This window comes from Athene cunicularia (assembly GCF_003259725.1).
Source record: "Athene cunicularia isolate RWA chromosome 24 unlocalized genomic scaffold, athCun1 chr24_part1, whole genome shotgun sequence".
In the NCBI taxonomy this organism is placed as follows: Eukaryota; Metazoa; Chordata; class Aves; order Strigiformes; family Strigidae; genus Athene; species Athene cunicularia.
In genome coordinates, this window is record NW_020799132.1 from 478,728 (window position 1) to 490,064 (window position 11,337).

The 11,337-nt window shown below is 52.9% G+C and overlaps 1 protein-coding gene across 1 annotated transcript in view; it reads right to left on the reverse strand.

Annotated features, from left to right (window-relative positions):
* Window positions 1–3,296: 3,296 nt before the first annotated feature.
* Window positions 3,297–11,337, reverse strand: part of CHEK1 (checkpoint kinase 1) — an 11,661-nt gene continuing 3,620 nt past the window's right edge. The window contains exon 9 of the mRNA XM_026863567.1: window positions 3,297–3,324. The gene's annotated coding sequence lies outside the window, so the exon portion shown is untranslated. The remainder of the gene's footprint in view (window positions 3,325–11,337) is intronic.

Below are 11,337 nucleotides of genomic sequence, written 5' to 3' on the forward strand. Positions count from 1 at the left end.
CCTCACGCACCCGCCCAGGCCGCGGGACGCGCTGCCCGGCCCTCGCCCTCGCCCCGAGGGGTTCCAGCCGCCGCAAGTGGGGTGAAACGCTCCTGCACGATGGACGCATCCTCCACGCATCATCTTCCACCACCGAGAAACCAAGACGGGGCTGAAAAACAGCAAAACCGAGGCTTATCGAGGCTTGGACGGCATCCAGCTGCAAACCACAGCGAGATCACGTTAAGCATCAAGGAAGCTCCCATCATTTGCGGCGTAATTTAATATTAACAGTTTGCTAAATTGCCCCGCATTAGACCTAATCTGCGGGATTAAAACCAGCAAACCAGTGTTAAGGCCTCATCCTGCACCCAAACCCTTGGCCCTTTCCGAAAGGCCCAAGGTAGGCCCAAAATGCCTCATTTTATTCAAATTTACTAAATTTTGGTCACATCTGCATGTGGTGGGTGTGTGCTGAGCTGGAAAGGGATTTATCCCAAGGAGGGTTTTGAGTGGAAAGACTTTAGCAGCATGTGGAGCGGGCCGGGGAGAAACATAGCTCCTATGTTTAAAAATAAAAGAGAAATAGGCTTTAAAAAAAAAAATAAAAAATAAAGCAACCAAACTTGGAACAAAGTTTCTTGGTTTTTGGGCAAACCTGCAAGACCAATGGGCTGCGCTACCCTGTGTTTACCAGCCCTAATTTTATCCCTCAGGAGGTTTCCTGTAGGACGTCATTATTTCCACAAGTGTAAAAGGGAAAAAAAAAAAGAAAGAAAATGAAGTCTAGAAAAGTCCTCAGACTATTAAAAATCCCATAATCCAAAGAAAATGCCCCTAAACAAAACAAAAGCAGAGTTGGCTCAGTTGCCGAATTAAATCGCCTGATTTGTGGTGGTCATCAGAAAGCTGAGGACTTGAGGATCATTTTCAGTGCAGAAATGGGATGGCCAAACTTGTTTTTTCAAGGTAAAACCAGTCAAAATCAAGATTATAATGATGGTCCTTCGCGGGGTGGGGATGCTGCCAAATTGCGTTTCCTCCCCATACACTTTTCAAGGCTCTTTTTCCCCTCCAAATCCCCTCCTTGGGCGCCATTTGCATGAGAATACCGTCTTGGGGGGGGGAATTGCTGCTTAATTAGAGAACAGCAATCACTTTAATTAGCATGTCTCCATGCTCCCTGCTATTTTGCATAGATTCAAATGAGATGCTCATTAGGGAGCAGGCGCCCGGACAAGCTACGCCCTTTAGCCGTGCGCTAACCCAATTAACCTCAGCGAAGGAAAACCGCGCCGGGGTTTTGGCCAGCCCCGGGCTCCTCCCGAGGCAGCAGGAGCAGAACCGCTCGCTGCCGCCCGCTCGCCCGGGCACGCTGGGCACGGGCACCCGCAGGCCTGGCCTGGCCAGGCTCGCGCCGAGCCGTCGCTTCTGCCTTCTCCTGGGAAACCGCTTTGTGGTGGCGGGTTTCCTTCCCCGCAAGATTTCCTTCCATACAAGATTTCCTTCCTCACAAGATTTCCTTCTGTACAAGATTTCCTTCTGCAGAAAATTTCATTCCACACAAGATTTCATTCCACACAAGGTTTCCTTCCTCACAAGATTTCCTTCACCACAAGATTTCCCTCCTCACAAGATTTCCTTTCCTGCAAGATTTCCTTCCTCACAAGGTTTTCCCCCTCACCAGTGTTTTCCTCCTCACAAGTTTCCTTCCTCACCAGGTTTTTCCTGCTCGCTAGGTTTTTCCTCCTCGTTAAGCTTTGCTTCCTTGCAAGGTTTTCCTCCTTTTGCTCGCTTGCTCGCTGCTGGGATTTGGGAGCAGAAATGGCAGGGGACACACACACACCCCCCCTGCAAAAAGCCACCCTCCGTCCTTGGGAACCCTCAAACCCTCGCCATGCCCCTTCCCCAAACACCGCGGGGCCGGCACATCCCCGAGGCCGTCGTTCACGGGGCAGGAGCGCAGGGACTCGAGGATCTCCTTTGTTTCTCCATCACAGCAAGGGTGGGTTTTATATATTTTTTTTTATTTCTCCTGCCCCGTAATCCCATCGTCTTGTCACGGTTCCCCAGGAAGCGGGGCTGCTCCAAACAAAGCCCCTGGAGCATCCTGAGCTCCTGGAGGGGGTTTTGCAGCTGCGCCTCGGAGCGTGACCGATCGGGAATGAGCCTTCGCAGCGCGTCGAATGCCGCTTGGACAGGGAGCCTTTCATCCGCTCGTGGGAGCGAGGCCCCGGCATTGAGCCGGCAGCTCCCCGCGCTCCGGCCCTCGCCGCTCCCAACCCCGCAGGAGCCACCGGCCACCGCCGCCGCCACATCTCTGGGGGTGAGCGAGGTGGGGCCATGGTCCTCTCCTCCCCCCTGCTGCGGGTTTGGGGAGGGGGAGGGTTGTGGGCGCAGAGCTCAGAGCTGCTCGGGGGTTGCTGAGGGTGGGAGGTGCTCCCGTCACCATGGATGGTCACTGTCACCCCGTGCTGTGCTCCAGCAGGTTCCTCGTCCAGGTCCCCGTTGCTCTGTCCCCAGCAGGTACCTTGTCCTGGTCCCCATCACCCATCCCCAGAACGTTCTCCATCACCCTCCCCATCATCCCCAGCAGGTACCTCATCCCAGTCCCCATTGCTGTCCCCAGCAGGTACCTCGTCCAGGTCCCGTCACCCCATCTCCATCCCCATCAGGTCCCTCGTCCCAGTCCCCATCACCTTGTTCCGGTCCCCTTCACCCCATCCCAGTAGCCAGCAGGTGCCTCATTCCAGTCCCCACCACCTTGTCTTGGTCCCCATCAGCCCATCCCAGTCCCCATCAGGTGCCTCGTCCGTCCCCACTGGGTACCTCACTCTGGTCCCCATCACCCCGCCCTGTCCCCAGCAGACACCTCATCTCACCATCCCGACCCTGCCATGGGGCCAGGCTGCCCCCATGGCCCATCAATGCCCGAGGATCTCCAGGGAGGGAAAATTGGGGGGGGTCTCTTCTGGGAAGGGGACAGCAGGTGTCAGCTGGCTGCCTGGTGCCCCCCACCCTTGGCCTGGTGCCCCCCTTGGTGCCCACCACCCTTGGTGGTGGGTGGCACCAGGTACTGAATGTGCTCTGCAGCATGGCAGGCGCTTGTGTGAGGGGGGAAACTGAGGCACGGAGCAAGAGCTGGTGGGGAGCTGGTGGCAACACATGTGGGTGCAAAGGCTGGTGGGTACACGCATGGCCTGGGAACAGAAGATGAAGATGAAGACATAAGAAGAGGTAAGATAAGAAGAAGATGATGAGAGGAGAAAAGATGAGGAGAAAAGAGACAAGATGAGACAACACCAGAGGAAAAGAGGAGGAGGAGGACAAGGAGAGGAAGAGGAGAATGAGGAGAACAGGAAGGACAAGGAGAAGGAGAAAGAGAAGGCAAAGAAGAAGGAAGAGAAGAGGGAGGAGAGGAGGAGGAAAAGAGAAGGAGAAGGAAGAGAAGAAGGAGAAGGAGAGGAGAAGTAGAAGGAGGAGAATGAGAGAAGGAGGAGAAGACCTGTTGGCTCCAGAGAAGACTTATCTCCCTGTGAGTTTTGCCAACCCATCACTTCAGGGGTTGGACAGATTTTTTTTGTTGGTTTATTTTTCCCCTGGTGAAAAGTGGCTTTTTGACCCAAACACACATTTTCATAACGAAAGTTTATTTTGGCTGAATGCCTTTTTTTTTTTTTTTTTTTAATTCTTATTAAAAAGAAAAATGGTAAGACTGGTGGGAAGGGTCATTTCTGTAAAACATTTTTTTCTTAAGAAAAAAAAATCTATTTGGGCTTTTTTTCATCAGAAATACCTCTGCAGGAGGCTTTGGGAGTGAATCATTCCCAAAATCCCCTGTCCCATGCCGTGCCTGGTCCTGCCCGCCTTTATCATTTCTCCCTGCAGCAAATGCTTAGAGACAAGAAAAAAAATTAGAATTATTAGAAAATACTCCTTTTTCTTTAACTTTTTTTACAGTAGACTAGAGGACTTTTTTTGCCCCATTTTTCTGTCTTTTGGTCATTTAACCCCCCTGTAGCCGCTCTGGTGCTGAGTCCAACAACTGCCCCAGTCTTTACGAAGGAGCAAACAGCGGCTCCGTGCAGTATTTTTTGGGTTCCTTGGGGCATTGCGGTTACTTCCAAGAGGAGCCCGGAGCTGCTGGGGGTGGGACAGACCTCACTGCACCCCCTTGGCAGGTTCTGGGGGGTGATAAGAGGTCTTCATGATCCCCAGGACCTCCCCAGCATCCTTCTGTCCCAGGCCAGAGCTGGGTTGAGCCTCGCTGCAGGTTGTCTCCAACCCTGTCCCCTGGATGGACCTCAGGATGCCACTGCAGGTAGCTTGCTCCATACCTTGGGCCATGATGTAGGTAGCTTGTCCTCAACTTCTCTCCTGGATGGACCTCAGGCCGATGTTGGAGGTAGCTTGTCCCCAGCCTTGTCTCCTAGATGGACCATGGGCCATGATGTAGGTAGCTTGTCCTCAACCCTCCCTCCTGGATGGACCTTGGACCCGTGGTGCAGGTAGCTTGTCCCCAGCCCTGTCTCCTGGGTGGACCTCAGGCCGATGTTGCAAGTAGCTGCTCCCTGGTCACGTCTCCAGCCCCATGATCTGGATGAACCTCTGACTGGTGTTGCACCGAGCTTATCTCCAGTCCTATTCCAAGCCTTACCTCCTGGGTGGACCTCAGACTGACGTAGGTATCTTCTCTCTGCTGTTTCCAGACCCATCTCCTGGATGGACCTCAGGTCAATGTTACAGGTTGCATCTCCAGCCCTGTCCCTAGCCCCATCTCCTGGATCGACCCTGACCCTACATTGCAGGTAGCTTGTCTCCAGCCCTGCTTCCAGCCTTATCTCCTGGTTGGACCTCAGATCTATGCTGTCTTTCACTTGTCCCCAACACCATCTCCAGCACAGTGTCTTGGCTAGACCTCAGACCAATTTTGTATGTTCCTTGTCTCCATCCCCATCTTCCTGAAGGACCTCAGACCAACATTACGGTTTCCTTGTCTCCATGTCTATTTTCAGGAAGGATCTCAGACCAATGTGGCAGGCTCCTTGTCTCCATCCCTACCTTCTTGAAGGACCATAATCAATGTTGTGGTTTCACTGTCTACATCCCTATCTTCCTGAAGGACTTCAAACCAATGTTGCAGGTTCCTTGTCTCCATCCCTGTCTTCCTGAAAGACCTCAGATCAATACTGTAGGTTCCTTGTCTCCATCTCTATCTTCCTGAAGGACCTTAGACCAATGTTGTAGGTTCCGTGTCTCCATCTCTGAAGAAGCCCTGATCAATGCTGTAGGTATTTTGTCTCCATCCCCACCTCCCTGAAGAACCTCAGACTGATGCTGCAGGTACCTTCTCTCCATCCCTGTCTCCTGAAGAACCTCAGACCGCTGATGCAGCCCATAACCACCTTCTCTGAACTTCCCAAACCCAACCCACCATATCACCCTGCCAACAGCACCCATCCTCGACCCCAGCTGGACCCGTCTCATGGTGGACACCCCCTGAGTGGCCAAGACCATGGTGGAGAAAGAACCAGAGACAGGCGGAGGGGATGGAGCGCCTTCAAAATTGACACCATATGGCTGTTCCTTATCCCTGGGCCCAGTAAATAGGTCTTTCATGCTGGGCCGGTTGCCATAGGAGCAAACACGCAGGAAATATCCCAGATAACTCGAATAGTGGCGAAAACATATGTTTTGGATAAAACCTGGCAGAAAATCGCCCTGTTTAACCCCTCCAAGGCATTTTAACCGCACAGTTTTAACCCCTTAGTGCATGCACAGGGTGGGGAAACTGAGGCACAGTGGCTCCCCGTCCCCGCGTCACCCAGTGCTGGGGAATCTGATAGGTTTTTGCAGTGAAGTTCAATTGCTGGCAGGTCCTGGCTTCGTCTCGTTGCCTTCTCCTCCTCCTCCACAGAGCCCCTTATCAAGACGGATGGCTGGATGCAGGGCCGCGTGCTCACTCCACAAGCATTTTGCTTTGATTCGCCAAGGAATTTGCTTTGCTGTTGCTTTTTTTTTTTTTCCACCTTTTTTTTTTTACACCCCCCTCCTCCTTTTTTTTTTTTTATTTCTTTTTCCAGCCTCAGCCAAACCTTTCCTTATCGCATCTGGTGAGCAGCGGGCCCCAGCGCTCTCCCTGGCCGCCCTCCAAGCACTGAACACGGAGCCGCCAGCCAAGCTGTCGCGGCACAACCAGGTTTCCCAGCGCCACAGCGTCCCGTGAGTGAACCGACGGGCCCTGGCGCTGTGTTCGCTTGCAGAGAACGGGAAACCGAGGAATGGAAAGCCCGAAAAGCTGCTACGGGCATCCCCAGCTCCCTCAAAGCAGTTTCGTGCAACCCCGTGTGCCGCAAAACAACCCCACGTGTTGTCCTGGGTGCTGTGAGCGTTGCTGTGTCCTGCAAACCTCCTCACTCGCTGCAAACCCCCTTGTGTCCTGCTGAGCCCCCGCGACACCGCCTGATGCCTGTGGCTGGGAGATGTCGCTGCTGGGGCTGGGTCTGGAGAGACACAGGCATGGTGCAGAGTCCAGCCCAAACCCTGCACCCCAGAGGGGTAGGTACCACCCACACAGCAGCCCTACCCCTAAAAAAGGCCAAGAAGGCACCTATGGGTGCTGGGCTGGCAAGAATTTTGGAGAATGTTCTGGAGGGTCACAAGCTAGACTTTTACACAGGAAGGATGGCAGCTATAGGGCCGAGATAGGACCAAACTGAAGGGACTGGGGAGAAAAAACTAGAATTAAGCAGCAAGGCGCGGTGGGGCCACGGCACCTGGGCGATAACGGGCGGGAGGTGGCCCAGCCGCCCTGGGATTCCTCCCGGTGCCTTCGTGTAAATACCGCTGACGGGAGGAATGTGCGAGCACGGAGAAATCCCTATCCCCAGCCAGAGCATCGCCTTGCTCCTCCCTCGCAGCAGGCAAGGATCAGAAACCCTCCAGATGTTTTTTTTTCCCCTGTCCAATCCTCCTGGGCAAGTTGTTTTTTGTTTTTTCTTTCCCCACCTTCATTTTGCCGGGGTGCACATCCCCAGCAAGGTGCAGCATCCCCATGAGCCGCCGCAGCCCCGCGAGCTGCCGCAGCTGCTCTGCAGATGCTGAGCCCCTCTCCAATCCCAAACTCATTTTCCCTCTTCAGCTGCTGGGTTGTTTTTTTTTTTTTTCTTCTTTTCCCCCTCCTTTTGTTTTTTTAATAACCTTTCAGTGCATCTCCCCGCCCCCTCCTTTTCCCCCTAAACTCTATTATGGGTTTGTGGGGTTTAGCAAGATAAACACGGCCAAACCATAACCCTCGTAATGTGCTAAATCACTACAAAAGCCAGAACAGCTTCACAGGGCGGCCCAGGGCTCACGGCGAAGCACCAAAAGGCCCCATAGCTTCTCAGCCCTCCAAGCAAAGCATGGCAGATGCAATCAATTTAATTTTTTGCCTTCCTTTTTGATATGTTTTCCAGCAGGGCATGGTCCTTGCACTGCCTTGCACCAAGGAGGGTGTTGGTGGGTGCTGAGCCAGGCAGGATGATGCTAAAGCAAGGAGGGAATGAAGTAGTGAGATAAAACCCTCCAGAATGAGGGGAAAACCTGCATTTTCCCTGCCAGACCACCTCGCTTTCCACCTCTCCACATCCCCAAATTCCTGTCAGGGGCCAAATGATGCTCAAAAGCTGCTTGAAGGTTCATTTCCCTGCTCCCGGGGGGTATTTTTTCCCCTTCATGGGCTGGTTTCACTCTTCTCGCAGAATGCTCAGCTTGCTCCGTGCAAGGGAGTTGCAAGGCAGCAGAGGTTTTTTTTTGGGGGGTGGTGTGGTGTGTTTGGGGTTTTTTTTTAGGGCATTTTAGGTTTTTCGGGGTTCGCTTTCGACGGCAAGAGTGGCGCTTTCTCCCCACCCTGCCCAAGAATGTTTCTGCTGATATTAAACTCGACCCGGAGGCATTTCAAAGGAGCCAACTTCCTCGCCAAAAAAATGACCTCAGCCTCCCTGGTTTGCAGGGTTTTTTTTTTTACCTTTTTAAAGCATTTTTCTCCTTCTCCTGCCTGCCGGGTGAGAGGCACCAATGGGGTCTCTCAACCGTGGCCCCAGCCTCGCCGCTGGGCTGCATCTGTGGTGCCAATCCCTCAATTTTTGGTGGATAGTTCAAGGTTGTAACCTGCAAATTCCAGTTTTAACCTGCAAATTCCAGGTTTTCCCCCTGCAAAACCCCTCCCTGCCGCTGACAGGAGGATCCAGGGGCCAAAACAAGCCACCTTGCACCATTTTCTGGATGCTTGAAAACCTGCAAAATTCATGTCCCCAGTGAAATAAAAGGGAGAAAAAAAACCCAAACAAAAAGCCGACACAGCCCGTGATGTTTTCTGGAAAGAGTTTTTGCAAGAGTTTCCTTAACAGACTCCTCTGCATTTTTGCTTTTATTAATGTGGCGGCCTTCCCAAGGCTGCTGCGATGGTTTTGCAAGAGCAAAAACATCTCCTGAGTTCAAAATCCAGCCCCTCCGGCACCTCCACAGTGGGAAACGCCAAGGAGAAAGGAGGGAGATGCCGATTTAGAAAGGGAAATGCTGGATTTGGGTCTTTTCAGATGAAATTGCTTTCATTATTTTTTCTTAAATTAATATTTGCTGTCCTGGAGACATTGAGCTGATGGGGGCAGTTCAGAAAACAGAAATGCTGCTACAAGAAGTAAACCTGTTGGACTGACAGTCCCAAAAAGGCTGATGTTAGTGGGAAAATTCTAAATACGCCCCTAAAAACAGATTGGGAAATGTTTTACCCTTTTTCTCTGCTCAAAGTGGTGCAGCGCCATCCTGGAGCTGCTTCCTGCACTTGGAGCTGCAACCCTGTGCCCCATAGCTGCAGCCTGAACCCCACTTCTTGCATGCAGGAGTTGCAACCTGCAGCTGCATCTTGGTTCTGCATCACATATCTGCGTCCTGCACCTGTATCCCAGATCTGCACCCCAATTCATCCCGCATCTCGCTTCCTGGAGCCGCACCCTGAAGCCCAATTCTCACATCCCAAATCCTGCACCCGCACCCCAAACTCTGCCTCTGCAACCCACATCTGCACCCCTGTCCCGCTGCTGGGACCCCGAGGGCACTAATAAATCCCAACGGTCCGACCGGTCTCTCCAGGGACCCCCACCCACCCAGGGACCCTATACAAGCTCAGCCCAGTCTCCTTGCTGGGCCATACTGGTCTTGTGAACCCTATAGCTGCGTCCTGGCTGCGCTTCATCCCCACCATCCCCACACCAAGCACAAAAGCTTAATTGTAATCAAAATAATTTGCGAGGCTGGGTTGGCCCCATCCAGTCCTTCCTTCCAGCTCGTTCCCGGTCCCAGCTGGGCCTTGCTCCAGAGCAGGTGGGACACGGAATTCCCAAACTGGCCCATTCAGGGCAGGAGCAGGGAGGCTTCTCCACTCACGGGGGCTCCGTTCCCCTCCCCGAATTGACGTCCCGGCACATCTGGTGGGCAGATGTGGCCACGCGGCCAGGCTCTGCCTCCCAGATGGGGGACGAGCAGTGAAATCCCTCCATGGCATTCGAAAGCTATAATTTTTCCTTGGAAATCTGCATTTCCCGGCTCGTTGCACGCACTCCCCACCCCCGGGCATGCCGCAAGATCCCTGTGCACAGCCGGGCCTGCGCCCTGGCGCTCTGGGTATGAACCATCCCTTCTGTGTCCCTCCATCCCATACCTGCACCCTAAATTCTGCTTCTGCAGCCCATATCCTGCATCCTCCCCACTCCTCATATATCCCATGTATCTGAACTCTAAATCTTTCTTCTGCAGCCTGAATTCTGCTTCTGAATCCCACACCCTGTGTCCTGCACCTGCAGCCTAAATCCTGCATCTGTTCATTTATCTCGTGCCACGTCCTACGCCCCACATCTGCATCTGCACCCAAAATCCTGCTTCTGCAGCCCATGGCCTGTGTCCTGCATCCAGGTCCTGCCCTATATCCAGGACTCTGCATCATAAATCCTCCATCCCTGTCCTAAATCCTCTATCCCACCTGCATCTGGAACCCTCCCTCCCCCATCCTGCATCCTAAATCTTCCACCCCACTTCTGCATCCCCCATCCTGTGTTCTGCATCTGTGTCCTGTATCCTCCATCTGGGAACCCATGTCTGCAGCCTAAATCCTCCCTCCTGCATCCTAAATTCTGCTTATGCATCCTAAATCTTCCATCTTGCATCTTAAATCTCCCTCCTGCATCTTAAATCCTCCTCTTGCATCCTAAATCCTGCTTCTGCAGCCAGCACCCTGCATCTGCACCCTAAATCCTCCATCCTGCAGCTTTATCTTAAATCCTCCATCCCATACCTGCATCCTAAACCCCCCATCCCTCCGGCTCACATCACACACACACACCGCCCCCCCCGCCAGCCCCAATCCCGTGCCCAGGATGCCACAAGGAGGTCGAGGGATGGTGAAACAACCTGCGCCCGCCGGAGCACCATGAATTTGTGATGAGGTGGGGTGAGAAGCTGCCCTGGACTGGCCGCCCGCGCCGGCGATAATGTTGGTTTAAGGCATTTTGCACGCTCTGGTGCCTCTCTGAGAGCGCCTTGTCCCCAGCGGGGCCGCACAATGGGCGCTTTCAGGGACCCGGCTCTGCGCAACCCCCTTTTTACCCGGAGAGATTTTAAAATAAACCTTTCATCCCCCTAGAATTGCCCCCCTCAAACCCCAAAAGTGGAAAATAATCCCCCCTCCGGAGAAAAAAAAAAAAAAATTAAAAAAAATTCCCGTGGGATAACGGCGCCTGGCTAATGTGTGAGACTGAGGCGGAGCGTGAGCGTGGTGCAGCCTCTGCTGAAGCATCCCAGGGGAAACTCATGCCCTGTGACCCCCCCCCCAAATAACCTCCTTACAGCAGGTAACAGGTGGGGAAAAAAAAAAGTGTTGCTAAAGTGGAGGCTTTCCCCTCACAGCCTGCAAAAGTGAGACCCACTCATGCAACGAGTTGTGTCCAGCCTCACAACTCCCTCAGAAAACCTTTATTTCCAAAGCATTCCCAAAGCTTTTATGTTTTTGGTTTTTTTTCCCCTTGCTCCTTAGAAATATAAATTCCTGAAGGGAGTGAACCAGAAAACCCAGTATTCAGCCTAATTATCCCCCCCGGCCGCAATCTGTGATCTCCAGGACAATTAAAAGCGGTTAATCCTGGTTGAAAAGCAAACAAGGTCGGAGGCGGCGTCTTCCTGCTTCCCCCTCGCCCGCTGCCGGGGTCTTGCTCCCCAGCTGCAATATAAATATGCAATTAAAAAATCGCCACTAATTGCTTTGCCGAAGAGGAGTTCCCACAGAAAGGGGAAAAAAAAAAAAAGTAAAAAAAAAAGAGAAAAAAG